Here is a 17712-nt window from a genome sequence, read left to right as displayed (position 1 = left end):
CCCATTCCAAGAGACTTGGCCCAGGTCCGCCGCTGAGGATGCTTCTACAGACTACAATTCAGGCAGTGCCGCCGCCCGATTTTCATGCTGGGCTCTTCTCGGTTCTCTCACCGCTACTAGGGGAATCCTTGTAAGTTTCTTTTCCTCCGCTTAATTATATGCTTAAACTCAGCAGGTGTTCTTGCCTGAGCAAGGGTTGCAAAGTTGGAGCTAAATCCGCCCTACCCCATGGGAGGACAAGAGAGAGCAAAGCAAGTTCAAGCGATGCCACACAAAGCCCGCATCGGCTAACGCCGACTGCCCATCCAAGGGGACAAGATCACCGCTCGCCGACGCACGCCACGAAACATCGCTTGAGGTATTTCAGCCGACCGCATCGCACGGGGCACAGACGACCAGCTCTGCTGCTCCCTAGCATATTGGAGGGAGCGCGTTTGAATGGGATTCGACACCTAGACAAACGTGCCCTCGACCGAGGCCTCGGGTGCAAATTGCGTTCAAAAACTCGATGATTCACGGGATTCTGCAATTCACACTAAGTATCGCATTTCGCTACGTTCTTCATCATAACAAGAGCCGAGATATCCATTGCCGAGAGTCGTTTCCACATGTATTACCGAAAAATCGGCCACAAAACTGAATAGGGGCACCCCCCAACAACAAATGTAAGGCCAAGGGGCAAAAGGAGGAAAAACGCATGAGAGAAAGAGAAACAAAGGTGTCTAACCCCCTCACAGGGGGAGGCTCGAACAGAGGACAATATCCCCCAGCCCCACACCCTCGCAAAAAGGGGGGAAATGCGTGGAACAGCGATCGAGAAGGACTAGGGTGGCCACCTCGGGAGCTCGCACTGCTTTTAGCCCTTCCCTAACACCAGCCCACAACGATTCCCCCTTTTCTCCGTAGAGTTAGGGACCGAAAGGAAGAAAAGGGTAGAAAACAAAGCAAAAACAAGGCACAAGCCTCCCAAAGCCCCGTGCCTTCAGCAAAAGGGGGGAACTGAAGGGGACGACGATCAAGAAGGACTAGGGTGGCCACCCCAGGAGCTCACACTGTGTTTCGTCCTTCCGGAACACCAATCCACAACAATCCCACCTTTTCTCTGTAACGCTAGGGGCCACGAGGAAGAAGGGAAGAAAACAACAAGAGAGAAAGGGATATATCAACCGTGGCTACCAGCTCACAAGGGGAGGCTTCAAACAGAGAACAAGCTTCCCCAACCCCGTGCCTTCGCAAAAAGGGGGAACTGCAGGGGATGGCGATCGAGAAGGACTAGGGTGGCCACCCTGGGAACTCGCACTGCTTTTCGTCCTTCCCGAACACCAATCCACAACAATCCCACCTTTTCTCCATAAAGCTAGGGGCCGAAAGGAAGAAGGGAAGAAAACAACATGAAAGAAAGAGAGATATCAAACGCGTCCACCGGCTCACAGGGGGAGGCTCAAACAAAGAACAAGCTTCCCCACCCCTGTGCCTTCACAAAAAGGGGGGGGAACTACAGGGGACAGTGATCGAGAAGGACTAGGGTGGCCACCCTTGGAACTCACACTGCTTTTCGTCCTTCCTGAACACCAATCCCCAACAATCCCACCTTTTCTCTGTAAAGCTAAGGGGCCAAAAGAAAGAAGGGAAGAAAGCAACAGGAAAGAAAGAGATATCAAACGTGGCTACCGGCTCACAAGGGGAGGCTCAAATAGAGAACAAGCTTCCCAAACCCCGCGCCCTCGGAAAAAGGGGGGAACTGCAGGGGACGATGATTGAGAAGGACTAGGGTGGCCACCCTGGGAACTCGCACTGCTTTTCGTCCCTCCCGAACACCAATCCACAACAATCCCACCTCTCCTCTGTAAAGCTAGGGGCAAAAGGAAGAAGGGAAGAAAACAACACCAAAGAAACAAAGATCCCAAGAAAAGAGAGAAACTCAACAGCACGTCGAGTAGATGTACGCTAACGAAAAAGAAATCAAACAAGGAACCCAATCAAAAAAGCATCCCACCTCTTCACACCCTCCCACACGCATTCAGCACAACACCCTTTCCAGCTTTACAACATATAGCAAACAACCAAGCAAATAAATCACAACCTAAAACTGACCAATAGAAAAGACAAGGGCCACGATGAGACCATTGTCTAGAGCATGTCACTGAGAGGCACACAGCCCCCCAACCCAGCGGCACAAGGCTTCAAACGAAAAATAGATTGCCGCCAATAACACAAACCCACCCCACTCTTGCACCCCTACGTGTAGAAAACACCCAACAACCTTTCCAGCGAGAGAGTCAACGAGGGTCAAATAATCAAACTCCAAAGAGGAGTTGTCACGGGCCAACGCTCAACGCTGGAGAAAGCCGTGGGCCACAAATACATCGATGGTGCAAGGCCACTAGAGAGAGGGATCTTCGCAAAGTGCACACCATGAAACAAAGAAATGACGCAAGTCCCACAAAAAACCCACAATCCAAAGGGAGGAACAAAGACACGACCCGCTACTTCTTTTTCCCTCAGAAGGGGAGTGGGTCACGAGAGGACGAGGAATTCCCTCAACGGAAAAGGCACGAGATAAGATTTCCACCCTCATGCCTGTCGGCGGGGAAAATTGCGATCTCGATGGAGCTCAGACCGAGGGATGGGTTTTTCATTACCTCGACACCCAACCCTTCCGCGAGGGCATGTTGAGGAACGGTCGGGAGGGACTAGGGTGGCCAGCCCAATGGGTTGAACCACTCTTCATCCATCCCATACTTGACTGCACCTCGATTATCTCGCCTCACGAAAGGTTTGAGCTACCAGGCATGCACGCAACCACTCCCTCAACCCAACCACCAGCGAAAAATCTCACCCAAGCAACACATCAACCGCCGCCACCTTTTCGAGAGAACCAACTATGGAAGCCTGCACCCTTGGCCCATGCCTTCCAATGAAAAAAAGACTGAGCACCGTCGCTACGAATGAGTCCGAATTTATCCATCGTATTTACCGAGCACCTCAACTCTGCAGCAACCATGCCCGGCCGAACAGATCGTCGGAAGGGCTCCCAAGAAACAAGCTTCCAAACCCCCTGCAGAAACACATTGGGGGGAAGAAAAACAAAGGATGGGTGGGACAAGCACAAGCATGGCTTGCAAGCACACACGAAAAAACAAGTGTTACCTCGAGACAAGCAACCAACAATGTTCCCACCAAACACCAAACCCTCTCCCCTAGAGACGCACCATAAAGTCCCACATTGCAATCAAAACACAACCAACCCGAACCAAAAAAGAAAACCCTTGCTATCAATGATCCTACCGCAGGTTCACCTATGGTAACCTTGTTACGACTTCTCCTTCCTCTAAATGATAAGGTTCAATGAAATTCTCATGACGTCGATGGTGGCGAACCACCATCGTCAACGCAATCCGAACACATCACCGGATCATTCAATCGGTAGGAACGACGGGCGGTGTGTACAAAGGGCAGGGACGTAGTCAACACGAGTTGATGACACGCGCTTACTAGGAATTCCTCGTTGAAGACCAATAATTGCAATGGTCTATCCCCATCACGATGCAATTTGAGAAGATTTCCCGATCCTCTCGAACCAGGAATAAAAACTCGTTGGCTGCATCAGTGTAGCGCGTGCGGCCGAGAACATCTAAGGGCATCACAGACCTGTTATTGCCTCAAACTTCCATGGCCTAAACGGCCATAGTCCCTCTAAGAAGCTGGTCGTGAAGGGGAACCTCCGCGTAGCTAGTTAGCAGGCTGAGGTCTCGTTCATTATTAGAATTGACTAGACAAATCGCTCCACCAACTAAGAATGGCCATGCACCACCAATCATATAATCAAGAAAGAGCTCTCAATCTGTCAATCCTTACTATGTCTGGACCTGGTAAGTTTCCCTGTGTTGAGTCAAATTAAGCCGCAGGCTCCACTCCTGGTGGTGCCCTTCTGTAAATTCCTTTAAGTTTCAGCCTTGCGACCATACTCCCCCCGGAACCCAAACACTTTGATTTCTCAAAAGGTGCTGGTGGAGTCCTTAGAGCAACATCCACCGATCCCTGGTCGGCATCGTTTATGGTTGAGACTAGGACGGTATCTGATCGTCTTCAAGCCCCCAACTTTCATTCTTGATTGATGAAAACATCCTTGGAAAATGCTTTCACAGTGGCCCGTCTTTCATAAATCCAAGAATTTCACCTCTGACAATGAAATACGAATGCCCCCGATAGTCCCTATTAATCATTACTCCGGTCCCGAAGGCCAACGCAATAGGACCAGACTCCTATCACGTTATTCCATGCTAATGCATTCAGAGAATAAGCTTTCTTTGAGCACTCTAATTTTTTCAAAGTAACAGTGCCAGAACCGCAACCCAGCCAATTAAGGCCAGGAGCACGCCGCCGACAAAAGGGATGGAGGGCAGGTGCACACCGAGTAGGCAGACCGACCCTTACGAACCAAGATCCAACTACGAGCTTTTTAACTGAAACAACTTAAATATATGCTATTGGAGCTAGAATTCCGCGGTTGCTGGCACCAGACTTGCCCTCCAATGGATTCTTGTTAAGGGATTTAGATTTTACTCATTCCAATTACCAGACTCGATGAGCCCAGTATTGTTATTTATTGTCACTACCTCCCCATGTCAGGATTGGGTAATTTGCGCGCCTGCTGCCTTCCTTGGATGTGGTAGCCGTTTCTCAGGCTCCCTCTCCGCAATCGAACCCTAATTCTCCGTCACCCATCACCACCATGGTAGGCCTCTATCCTACCATCGAAATTTGATAGGGCAAAAATTTGAATGAAGCATCGCCAGCACAAGGGCTGTGTGATCCGTCGAGTTATCATGATTCACCGGAGAAGCGGGCAAGCCCGCGCTGGCCTTTTATCTAAAAAATGCATCCCTTCCAAAGAGTCGGGACTTGGTGCACGTATTCGCTCTAGAATTACTACGGTTATCCAAGTAGTATGGTACCATCAAAACAATTATAACTGATGTAACGAACCATCCGCAGTTTCACAGTCTGAATTAGTTCATACTTAGACATGCATGGCTTAATCTTTGAGACAAGCATATGAATACTGGCAGGATCAACCAGGTAGCACCCTCCCGCTTCAAAGGGCATTCCAGGCACTTTCTTACCGATAGCCAGCCTGAACAACCATCAAGTCAAAGAGATGTCAAAATATCATGTAAAAATTTTATGCCTTACACCTCTTGCATCCCAAGAAGGAAGCACACGCAACATGCCAAGGACATGGCGAACAAATGGGCAGACCTACCGAGCCACAATGCACCAAGGCCACTCCGGAGTTTGCATCCACGGCCCAACCAACAAGAAAATGAGTGATCACTCACCGACTCCCTTAGAAATGCCTCCAAAGGCCTCCACGCCCTGCACCGAGGGCACCTAGGAGTCCACCCGGACAGCAGCAACGATGGACCTCGATCACCCGATCGCCTATGGCAGCCTCGATGCAAAGGAAACAAATGGAGAACGACCAACCACGCAACCTCTATATTACAAATGAGCCACAACCCTCCCTGCTCCGGCACCAAGGCCACCTAGGAATCCACCCAGACAACAGCAATGATGGACCTCGATCTCCTGACCGCCTGCGGCAGCCTCGATGCGAAGGAAAAGGAAGGAAATAAAAAGAGGATGACTGACCAAACAAATCCTATCATAGAGAGGCCATACAAACCTCCCCGCCCCGCACTGATGCCACCTAGGAGTCCACTCGGACAACAGCAATAGTGGACCTCGATCAGATGATCACCTACGGCAGCCTCGACACAAAGACAAGGGAAGGAAATCATACAAGACAAACCGAGCCCGCAACCTCCCTTAGAAATTCCCCCCAACCAACCCTCCCCTCCGCGCATAGGGGCCACCTAGGAGTCCACCCAGACAACATCAACGATGGACCTCGATCGCATGATCGCCTGTGGCAGCCTCAATGCAGAGAGGAAACAGAAGGAAATAAAACAAGACCAAGCGATCCCACAACCTCTCTCCAAAATGCCCCCCGACCCTCCATGCCAAACACCGAGGCCACCTAGGAGTCCACCCGTGACAGCAACAATGGTGGACCTCGATCACTTGACCGCCTGCGACAACCACGATGCAAAGGCAAAGGAAGGAAGTAAATGCAAATCAAGAGGGTCGCTACACAATACAGGAACACATATCCGAACAGCAGGAGGAGGGATCGGGAAACTCCACACCCCATACACCCTACGTACAGGCAACCTAGGGGATTTCCCACAGCTTTACCGACCGGACGATGAATAATTTTCCCTTACAGCCACCTCCATGTAAAGGAAGGAGGTCGCAACATTCCACCTCGAAATCCTTCTTCCAGATAGCCCCCACCATCGATGACTATAGTAACAAGCCTCCTCCCCATTGGACTATTAGCGCATACACAATTGAAACAACAAGTGCCCCCCAACCCTCCCCGCAAAGAGGCCACCTAGGAGTCCACCCGGACAGCAGCAACGATGGACCTCGATCGCATGATCGCCTGCGGCAGCCTCAATGCAAAGGAAATGGAAGGAAACAAAACAACAAGACCAACCGAGCCCACAACCTCTCTTAGAAATGCCCCCCGACCCTCCACGCCACACACCGAGGCCACCTAGGAGTCCACCCGCGCCAGCAGAAATGGTGGACCTCGATCACTTGACTGCCTGTGGCAACCACGATGCGAAGGCAAAGGAAGGAAGTAAATGCAAATCAAGAGGGTCGCTACACAATACAAGAACACATATCCGAACAGGAGGAGGGATCGGGCAGCTCCGCACCCCACGCACCCTATGTACAGGCAACCTAGGAGATTTCCCATAGCTTTACCGACCGGACGATGAATAATTTTCCCCTACGGCCACCTCCATGCAAAGGAGGGAGGTTGAAGCGTTCCACCTCGAAATCCTTCTTCCAAATAGCCCCCACCATTGATGTAGCAAGCCTCCTCCCCGTTGGACCACGAGCGCATACACAATTGAAACAACAAGTGCCCCCCAACCCTCCCCTCCCCGCAGAGAGGCCACCTAGGAGTCCACCCGGACAGCAGCAATGATGGACCTCGATCGCATGATCACCTGTGGCAGCCTCAATGCAAAGGAAACGGAAGGAAACAAAACAACAAGACCAACCGAGCCCACAACCTCTCTTAGAAATGTGCCCCCCGACCCTCCACGCCACGCACCGAGGCCACTTAGGAGTCCCCCGCGACAGCAGAAATGGTGGATCTCGATCACTTGACCACTTGTGGCAACCACGATGCGAAGGCAAAGGAAGGAAATAAATGCAAATCAAGAGGCTCGCTACACAATACAAGAACATATCCAAACAGGAGGAGGGATCGGGCAGCCCCGCACCCCCGCACCCTACGTACAGGCAACCTAGGAGATTTCCCACAGCTTTACTGACTTGACGATGAATACTTTTCCCCTACGGCCACATCCACGCAAAGGAGGGAGGTTGAAGAATTCCCCCTCGAAATCCTTCTTCCAAATAGCCCCCACCATCGACATAGCAAGCCTCCTCCCCATTGGACCAGGAGTGCATACACAATTCAAACAACAAATGCCCATAAACGTTGTGACTTAACATTTCCAGCCGCAAAAGCCTGCCATGCATGCAAGATGCAAGGGAAAAGCCGACCCCTATATCAGACATATGGGCCAACACATCTATCAAAACCTCAGAGCCAACGCAACCACGAACGATGTGCACTTTGAAAGGAATGCCAACCCTTGACTTTACAATAAGGAGAACAGCACCTCACATCGCCCGACGGAAAAAGCAAGCAAGAGGGAGGGTAGGTGGTTTACAACCAAAACCCTTCCACTTCCCTCTTAAGTGTATGCATCTCAACTGACAATGCCAACATAGAAATAGTACAAGCACAAGACACCGGCACCATAAACAGCCGAACAATGAAGAGGCTAGCCATCACAAGGAGCCACACCACAACAACCCATACAACTCCCAAAACTTGGAGCAGAAGGGGAATTGTTCACATATGCCTCCCGGGACAAGCATGGCCAACATTACCGCTCATGCGCTACCGAGTGGGTATGGAGAGAAGATGAAAATCGGACGCCCTACAAACGACCCAAGGCCATTCTTGAGGCAAACCCGAAAAACCAACTCAATTACCAACCCACCTTTCACACGAAAATAAAAACCCTCCACACCAAATAGGGAGGAGGTGAACAATATAACGAGGAGCCAATTTCAATGGAGCCACAAATGGCTACCCAGCCCAATCAAAATTCTCTATTCGCAACAACCGAGGGGCACGATAGCGACATAGGCAACGACGGAGTTTTGGGGCTTCCATCTGGGACCGCAACAACGAAGGCCCAAAGGAGCACCGAGAAAACTTTCAACATTCTTATCGTTGGGATGGGAAAGAGGGACGGGGATGAGCATGGCCCACATTACCGCTCATGTGCTACCGAGCGGGGATGGAGAGAAGACGAAAATCGGCCACCCTACAAATGACCCAAGGCCATCGTTCGGGCAAACCCGACAAAGCAACTCGATTACCAACCCACCTTTCACACGGAAAGAAAACCTGTCCCCGGTATCTTCTGGAGGGGCACGAGGGGGACCAGGGCGAGCCAAGGAGCCACACCACAACAACCCATACAGTACCGAGAACTTAGAGAGCAGAAGGGGAATTGTTCACGTATGCCTCCCGGGACGAGCATGGCCAACATTACCGCTCATGCGCTACCGGGTGGGGATGGAGAGATGATGAAAATCGGACACCCTACAAATGACCCAAGGCCATCCTTCAGGAAAACCCGAAAACACAACTCAATTACCAGCCCACCTTTCACACGAAAAGAAAACCTGCCACTAGTATCATCTGGAGGGGCACAAGGGGACCAAGACGAACCAGGGAGCCAAACCACAACAACCCCTACAGCTCCAAGAACTTAGAGAGCAATTGTCCACATATGCCTCCCGAGACGAGCATGGGAAACATTACCGCTCATGCGCTACCGAGTGGGGATGGAGAGAAGATGAAAATCCTCCACCCTACAAATGACCCAAGGCCATCGTTCAGGCAAACGTGAAAACACAACTCGATTACCAACCCACTTTTCACACAGAAAGAAAACCTGTCGCTGGTATCATCTGGAGGGGCACGAGGGGGACCAAGACGAGCCAGGGAGCCACACCACAACACAACAACCCATATAGCTCCAAGGACTTGGAGAGTGGAAGGGGAATTGTTCACATATGCCTCCCAGGATGAGCATGGCCAACATTACCACTCATGCGCTACCGAGAGGGGATGGAGAGAATATGAAAATCGGTCGCCCTACAAACGACCCAAGGCCATTGTTTAGGAAAACGCGAAAACACAACTCGATTACCAACCCACCTTTCACACGAAAAGAAAACCTGTCATTGGTATCATCTGGAGGGGCACTCGAGGACCAGGACGATCCAGGGAGCGACACCACAACAACCCATACAGCTCCAAGAACTTGGAGAGCGGAAGGGGAATTTTTCACATATGCCTCCCAGGCTGAGCTTGGCCAACATTACCGCTCATGCGATACCAAGTGGGGATGGAGAGAAGATGAAAATCGGCCACCCTACAAATGACCCAAGGCCATCGTTCAAGCAAACTTGAAAGCACAACATGATTACCAACCCACCTTTCACACGGAAAGAAAACCTGTCTCTGGTATCATCTGGAGGGGCACGCGAGGACTAGGACGAGCCAAGGAGCCACACCACAACAGCCCATACAGCTCCGAGAACTTGGAAAGCCGAAGGGGAATTGTTCACATATGCCTCCCAAGACGAGCATGGATAACATTACCGCTCATGCGCTACCGAGTGGGGATGGAGAGAAGATGAAAATCGGCCACCCTACAAACGACCCAAGGCCATCGTTCAGGCAAACCCAAAAACACAACTCGATTACCAACCCACCTTTCACACGGAAAGAAAACCTGTCACTGGTATCATCTGGAGGGGCACTCGGGGACCAGGACGAGCCAGGGAGCCACACCACAACAGCCCATATAGCTCCAACAACTTGGAGAGCAGAAGGGGAATTGTTCACATATGCCTCCCAGGACGAGCATGGCCAACATTACCGCTCATGCGCTACCGAGTGGGGATGGAGAGAAGATGAAAATTGGCAACCCTACAAATGACCCAAGTCCATCATTCAGGAAAACCTGAAAAAACAACTCGATTACCAACCCACCATTCACACGGAAAGAAAACCTGTCACTGGTATCATCTAGAGGGGCACGCGGGGACCAGGACGAGCCAGGGAGCCACACCACAATAGCCCATACAACTCCAAGAACATGGAGAGCAAAAGGGGAATTGTTCACATATGCCTCCCAAGACGAGCGTGGCCAACATTACTGCTCATGCACTACCGAGTGGGGATGGAGAGAAGACGAAAATCGGCAACCCTACAAATGACCCAAGGCCATCCTTCAGGCACACGCGAAAACACAACTCGATTACCAACCCACCTTTCACACGGAAAGAAAACCTGTCACTGGTATCATCTGGAGGGGCGCAAGGGGGACCAGGACGAGCAAGGGAGCCACACCACAATAGCCCATACAGCTCCAAGAACTTGGAAAGTAGAAGGGGAATTGTTCACACATGCCTCTCGGGACGAGCATGGGCAACATTACCGCTCATGCGCTACCGAGTGGGGATGGAGAGAAGATGAAAATCGCCACCCTACAAACGACCCAAGGCCATCATTCAGGCAAACATGAAAACACAACTCAATTACCAACCCACCTTTCACACGGAAACAAAACCTGTCGCTGGTATCATCTAGAGGGGAGCGAGGGGGACTAGGACGAGCAAGGGAGCCACACCACAACAACCCATACAGCTCCAAGAACTTGGAAAGTAGAAGGGGAATTGTTCACATATGCCTCCCAAGACGAGCATGGCCAACATTACCGCTCATGCGCTACCGAGTGGGGATGGAGAGAAGATGAAAATCGACAACCCTAAAAATAACCCAAGGCCATCGTTCAGGCAAACGTGAAAACACAACTCGATTACCAACCCAACTTTCACACGGAAAAAAAACCTATCGCTCGGATCATCTGGAATTTGCATGGGCCCCCGCACGACCGAAACAAAGCGACAAGGGAGAGCCGGGCAAACGAGCAGCACGAAAATGAACAAAGCCAACCTTGGGTCACAACTTAGCATTTTTTATACGGGCTCGTTGGCCCGTGCATGCCCTCACCGAAACGAAGCGAAAAGGGAGAGCCGGGCAAACGAGCTGCACAAACATGCACAAAGCCAACCTTAGGTCACAACTTACCATTTTTGATACGGGCTCGTTTGCCCGGGCATGCCCTCGCCCGAACGACCCGCCCGAATGAGTTCAAACGGATGCCCTCTAACGACCCGCCCGAACGACCGAAACAAAGCGACAAGGGAGAGCCGGGAAAATGAGCTGCACGAACGTGCAGAAAGCCAACCTCGGGTCACAACTTAGCATTTCTGATACGGGTTCATTCACTCAGGCACTCCCTCGCCCGAACGACCCGCCCGAACGAGTTCACACGGGCGCCCTCAAACGACCCACCTGAACGATTTTGCATGGGTGCCCGAACGACCGAAACGAACCGACAAGGGAGAGCCGGGCAAACGAGCTGCACGAACGTGCACAAAGCCAACCTCAGGTCACAACTTAGCATTTTTGATACGGGTTCATTCGCCCAGGCGCGCCCTCGCCTGAACGTGTTCACACGAGCACCCTCAAACGACCCACCCGAACGACCAAAACAAACCGACAAGGGAGAGCCAGGCAAATGAGTTGCACGAGTGTGCACAAAGCCAACCTTGGGTCACAACTTAGAATTTTTGATATGGGCTCGTTTGCCCGGGCACTCCCTTGCCCAAACGACCCGCCCGAATGAGTTCACACGGGCGCCCTCAAATGACCCGCCCAAACGATTTTGCATGGGCGCCCGAATGACCGAAAGGAATCGACAAGGGAGAGCCGGGCAAACAAGCTGCATGAACCTGCACAAATCCAACCTCAGGTCACAACTTAGCATTTTTTATACGGGCTCGTTCGCCAGGGCGCGCCCTCGCCCGAACGACGCGCCCGAACGACTTCACACGGGCACCCTCAAACGACCCGCCTAAATGACCGAAACTAACCGACAAGGGAGAGTCGGGCAAGCGAGCTGCATGAACATGCACAAAGCCAACCTCTGGTCATAACTTAGCATTTTTGATACGGGCTCGTTTGCCCTGGTGCGCCCTCGCCCGAAAAAACCACTCGAACGGGTTCACACGAGCGCCCTCAAACGACCCGCCCAAACGATTTTGCATGGGCACCCGAACGAACGAAACGAAGCGACTAGGGAGAGCCGGGAAAATTAGCTGCACGAATGTGCACAAAGCCAACCTCGGGTCACAAATTAGCATTTTTGATATGGGCTAGTTCACCCGGGCGCGCACTCGCCCGAACGACCCGCCCGAACGAGTTCACATGGGTGCCCTCAGACGACCCGCCCGAACGACCGAGACAAACCGACAAGGGCGAGCCGGGAAAACAAGCTGGAAAAATGTGCACAAAGCCAACCTCGGGTCACAACTTAGCATTTTTGGTACGGGCTTGTTCGTCCAGGTGTGCCCGCGCCCGAACGACCCACCAGAACGAGTGCACATGGGCGCCCTCAAACGACCAGCCCGAACGACGCACCCGAACGAGTTCACATAGGCGCCCTCAAATGACCAGCCCAAACAACCCGCTCGAACGAGTTCACACGGGCGCCCTCAAACGACCCGCCCGAATGAGTTCACATGGGCGCCCTCAAACGACCCGCCCGAACGACCCGCCTGAACGAGTTCACACGTGCGCCCTCAAACGACCCGCCTGAACGACCGAAACGAAGCAACAAGGGAGAGCTCGACAAACGAGCTGAACGAACGTGCATAAAGCCAACCTCGGGTCACAACTTAGCATTTTTGATACGGGCTCGTTCGCCCGGGCGCGCCCTCTCCCGAACGAACCGCCCGAAGGACCGAGACGAACCGACAAGGGAGAGTCGGGCAAACCAGCTACACGAATGTGCACAAAGCCAACCTCGGGTCACAACTTAACATTTTTGGTACAGGCTCGTTCGCCCGGGCGCGCCCTTGCCCGAATGACCCACCCGAATGAGTTCAGAGGGACACCCTCAAACGACCCGCCCGAACGACTGAAACGAACCGACAAGGGAGAGCCGGGCAAACAAGCTGCACGAATGTGCACAAAGCCAACCTCGGGTCACAACTTATCATTTTTGATACGAGCTCGTTCGCCTGGGCGCGCCCTCGCCCGAACGACCTACCCAAACGAGTGCACATGGGTGCCTTAAACGACCCTCTCGAACGAGTGCACACAGGCACCCTAAAACGACCCGCTCGAACGACCGAAATGAAGCAACAAGGGAGAGCCCGGCAAACGAGCTGAACGAACGTGCACAAAGCCAACCTCAGGTCACAACTTAGCATTTTTGATACGGGCTGGTTCGCCTGGGCACGCCCTCGGCCGAACGACCTGCCCGAATGAGTTCATAGGGGTGCCCTCAAACGACCCGCCCGAACGACCGAAACGAACCGACAAGGGAGATCCGGGTAAACGAGCTGCACGAATGTGCACAAAGCCAACCTCGGGTCACAACTTAGCATTTTTGGTACGTGCTCATTCACCCGGGAGCACCCTCGCCTGAACGACCTGCCCGAATAAGTTCACATGGGCGCCCTCAAACAACCCACCCAAACGACCCGCCCAAATGACCCGCCCGAACGAGTTCACATGGGCGCCCTCAAACGACCCACCCGAACGACCTGCCCGGACGAGTTCACACGAGCGCCCTCAAACGACCCGCCCGAATGATCGAAACGAAGAAACAAGGGAGAGCCCGGCAAATGAGCTGAACGAACATGCACAAAGCCAACCTCGGGTCACAACTTAGCATTTTTGATACGGGCTCGTTCGCCCGGGCGTGCCCTCACCCGAACGACCCGCCCGAATGAGTTCACACAGGCGCCCTCAAACGACCCACCCAAACGACCGAAATGAACCGACAAGGGAGAGTCAGGCAAACGAGCTGCACGAATGTGCACAAAGCCAACCTTGGGTCACAACTTAGCATTTTTGGTACGGGCTCGTTCGCCCAGGCGCGCCCTCACCCGAACGACCCTCTCGAACAAGTTCACACGGGCGCCCTCAAACGACCTGCACGAATGACTGAAACGAACCGACAAGGGAGAGCCGGGCAAACGAACTGCACGAACGTGCACAAAGCCAACCTCGGGACACAACTTAGCATTTTTGGTACGGGCTCGTTCGCCCGGGCGCTCCCTCGCCCGAACGACCCACCCGAACGATTTCACACAGGCGCCCTCAAACGACCCGCCCAAACGAACAAAACGAACCGACAAGGGAGAGTTGGGAAAACGAGCTGCACGAACGTGCACAAAGCCAACCTTTGGTCACAACTTAGCATTTTTGATACGGGCTCGTTCGCTCGGGGTCACCCTCGCCAGAACGACCCGCCCGAACGAGTTCACACGGGCGCCCTCAAACGACCCGCCCGAACGAGTTCACATGGGCGCCCTCAAATGACTCGCCCAAACGACCTGCCCGAATGAGTTCACACGGGCACCCTCAAACGACCCACCCGAACGACCCACTCGAACGAGTTCACATGGGCGCCCTCAAACGACCCGCCCGAACGACCGAAATGAACCGACAAGGGAGAGCCGGGCAAACGAGCTACACGAACGTGCACAAAGCCAACCTCGGGTCACAACTTAGCATTTTTTATATGGGCTCGTTCGCTCGGGCGCGCCCTCGCCCGAACGACCCGCTCGAATGAGTTCACATGGGTGCCCTCAAACAACCCGCCTAAATGACCTGCCCGAACGAGTTCACACGAGCGCCCTCAAACGACCAGCCAGAATGACCCGCCCGAATGAGTTCACATGGGCGCCCTCAAACGACCCGCCTGAACGACCGAAACGAACCGATAAGGGAGAGCCGGGCAAACGAGCTGCACGAACGTGCACAAAGCCAACCTCGGGTCACAACTTAGCATTTTTGATACGGGCTCGTTCGCTCGGGCATGCCCTCGCCCGAACGAGTTCACACGGGCGCCCTCAAACGACCTGCCCGAATGACCCGCCCAAACAAGTTCAAACGGGCACGCTCAGACGACCCGCCCGAACGAGTTCACACGGGTGCCCTCAAACGACCCGCCCGAACGACCCGCCCGAATGAGTTCACACGGGCGCCCTCAAACGACCCGCCCGAACGACCCACCTGAACGAGTTCACACGGGCGCCCTCAAACGACCCGCCCGAACGATTTTGCATGGGTGCCCGAACGACCGAAACGAAGCGACAAGGGAGAGCCGGGAAAACGAGCTACATGAACATGCACAAAGCCAACCTCGGGTCACAACTTAGCATTTTTTATACGGGCTCGTTCGCCCGGGTGCGCCCTCGCCCGAACGAGTTCACACGGGCACCCTCAAACGACACGCCCGAGCGAGTTTGCAGGGATGCCCTCGCCCGACCCGCCTGAACGGGTTTGCATGGACGCCCTCGCCCGACCCGCTCGAATGACCCACCCGAACAGGTTTGCACGGATGCCCTCACCCGAACGACCCACCTGAACGGGTTTGCACGGACACCCTCGCCCGACCATCCTGAACATTTTTGCACAGGCGACTTCGCCTGAACGAGTTTACACGGGCGCCCTCAAACGACCCGCCCGAACGAGTTTACATGGAAAACGACCCGCCCGAACGAGTGTTTACACGGAAAACGACCCGCTCAAATGAGTTTACATGGGCTCCGACACACGACCAAAATGAAGTCACAAGGGAGATTCGGGCAAACGGGCAGCACAATCGTGCACAAAGCCCACCCCCGGTCACAACTTAGCATTTTATCTATGGCCACGTGTGCCCTGGGCACCGTCACATGACACGACATGACACGACCCGACCCGTTTGCACGGGCACCCACACATGACACGTCCCGACCCGCCCGAACGAAATTTGGGGTTTCCATGGGCGCACGACCCGAACGAAATTTCGAGGTTTCCGTGAGCGCACGACCCAAATGAAAGCAGGAGGGAGCATCAGGAAAACGGGCCACACGAACGTGCAGAAGACACACGGGCGATCACGACTTATCATTTTTGGCACGCCCACGTGTGCCCGAGCACCCACACACGGCATAACACGGCCTGACCGGCCTTGTGCCAGCTGACCCGACCCGCCCGAATGCATTTCCATGGGCACCCACACATGACACGACACGACCTGACCCGAAAAAAATTTGGGGTTTCCTTGTATGCACAACCCGAACAAAATTTGGGGTTTCCATGGATGCGTGACCTGAACGAAGGCACAAGGCAACGTCGGGCAAACGGGCTGCAAAAACATGTAGAAGGCACATGGGGGGTCATGACTTAGCATTTTTGGCACTGCCACATGTGCCCGAGCACCCACGCATGGCACGACCCGACCCGCCCGAACGAAGGCACGACGGAGCGTCGGGTAAACGGGTCGCGCGAACGTGCAGGAGGCACACGGGTGGTCACACCCTAACATTTTTTGCACGGCCACATGTTCCCGAGCACCCACACGTGGCACGGCATGACCCGACCCGACTCGACTCGCCCGAACGCGTTTGCACGGGCACCCACACACGACACGACCCGACCCACCCGAACGGAATTTGGGGTTTCCATGTGTGCATGACCCGAACGAAATTTGGGGTTTCCATGGGTGCACGACCCGAACGAAGGCCCGAGGGAGCGTCAGGCAAACGGGCCATACGAATGTGAAAAAGAAACATGGGCGTTGACGACTTAGAATTTTTGGCACGGCCACGTGTGCCGAGGCACCCACACATGGCACGGCACGACCCGACTCGCCCTGGGCGAGCCGACCAGAATCGCCCGGACGAAATTTGGGGTTTCGATGGGTGCATGACCTGAACAAAGAAGGCACACGGGCGGTCATGACTTGGCATTTTCGACACGCCCACGTGTGCCCGTGCACCCCCACACACGGCATGACACGGGATGACCCGGCCTGCCCGAAGGAAATTTGTGGTTTGAACGGGCGCACGACCCGAATGAAGGCACGAGGGTAGGAATATCTTTGACTCTAATACATAAATATACCTGGGGTAACATGCCCTTAGTATCTTCAACATTTTCTTTTGACTCTTTATAATACTTTAACATGTGCTAGGCCTATTTCAATGAGTAAGAAACTCAATGACAAATATAATATATACTATATATATATATATATATATATATATATATATATATATATATATATATATATATTTATTTATTTATTTTCTTGAATAAATACAAATATCAAAAGTACATTTATGGAGACCAAACCCAGTTACACTTTCTTCAACACCCCCTTTCAACTAGAGAGGTATTCATAAATCATTACAAGTTGTTTGGCTATTTTTCAATCTTGAATAATTCACATAAGAGAAACCGGATTGGCAACCCATCTGTTATAGCATCATATTAGCCAACATTTTTCATAGGAAGGCCTTGACTAACAGCTTTATCTCTCATAATACCAGAGCACAATGTTGGCGAGGCCAATGGCTTATAAACACCTTGGTCATTGTCTCTAAAGGTACATACCCACCCAG

General features: G+C 53.0%; 2 non-coding genes and 1 pseudogene across 2 annotated transcripts; all 3 read right to left on the bottom strand.

Annotated features, from left to right (window-relative positions):
- Positions 1 to 176, bottom strand: part of LOC149168337 (25S ribosomal RNA) — a 2370-nt pseudogene extending 2194 nt beyond the window's left edge.
- A 270-nt stretch (positions 177 to 446) lies between these two features.
- On the bottom strand, positions 447 to 600 carry LOC149168336 (5.8S ribosomal RNA). Its single transcript, XR_016259936.1, has one exon. It is a non-coding gene; the product is annotated as a 5.8S ribosomal RNA (ribosomal RNA).
- Positions 601 to 3276: 2676 nt separating this feature from the next.
- Positions 3277 to 5085, bottom strand: LOC149168335 (18S ribosomal RNA). Its single transcript, XR_016259958.1, has one exon. It is a non-coding gene; the product is annotated as an 18S ribosomal RNA (ribosomal RNA).
- Between the last annotated feature and the right edge of the window lie 12627 nt (positions 5086 to 17712).

The sequence above is a fragment of the Pinus tabuliformis genome, chromosome 4_2, assembly GCF_031772625.1.
Source record: "Pinus tabuliformis cultivar Carrire ecotype Pingquan chromosome 4_2, CPIR1, whole genome shotgun sequence".
NCBI lineage: Eukaryota > Viridiplantae > Streptophyta > Pinopsida > Pinales > Pinaceae > Pinus > Pinus tabuliformis.
Note: the sequence above shows the minus strand (reverse complement) of the source record. Positions and strands in the feature narration are given on the sequence as shown.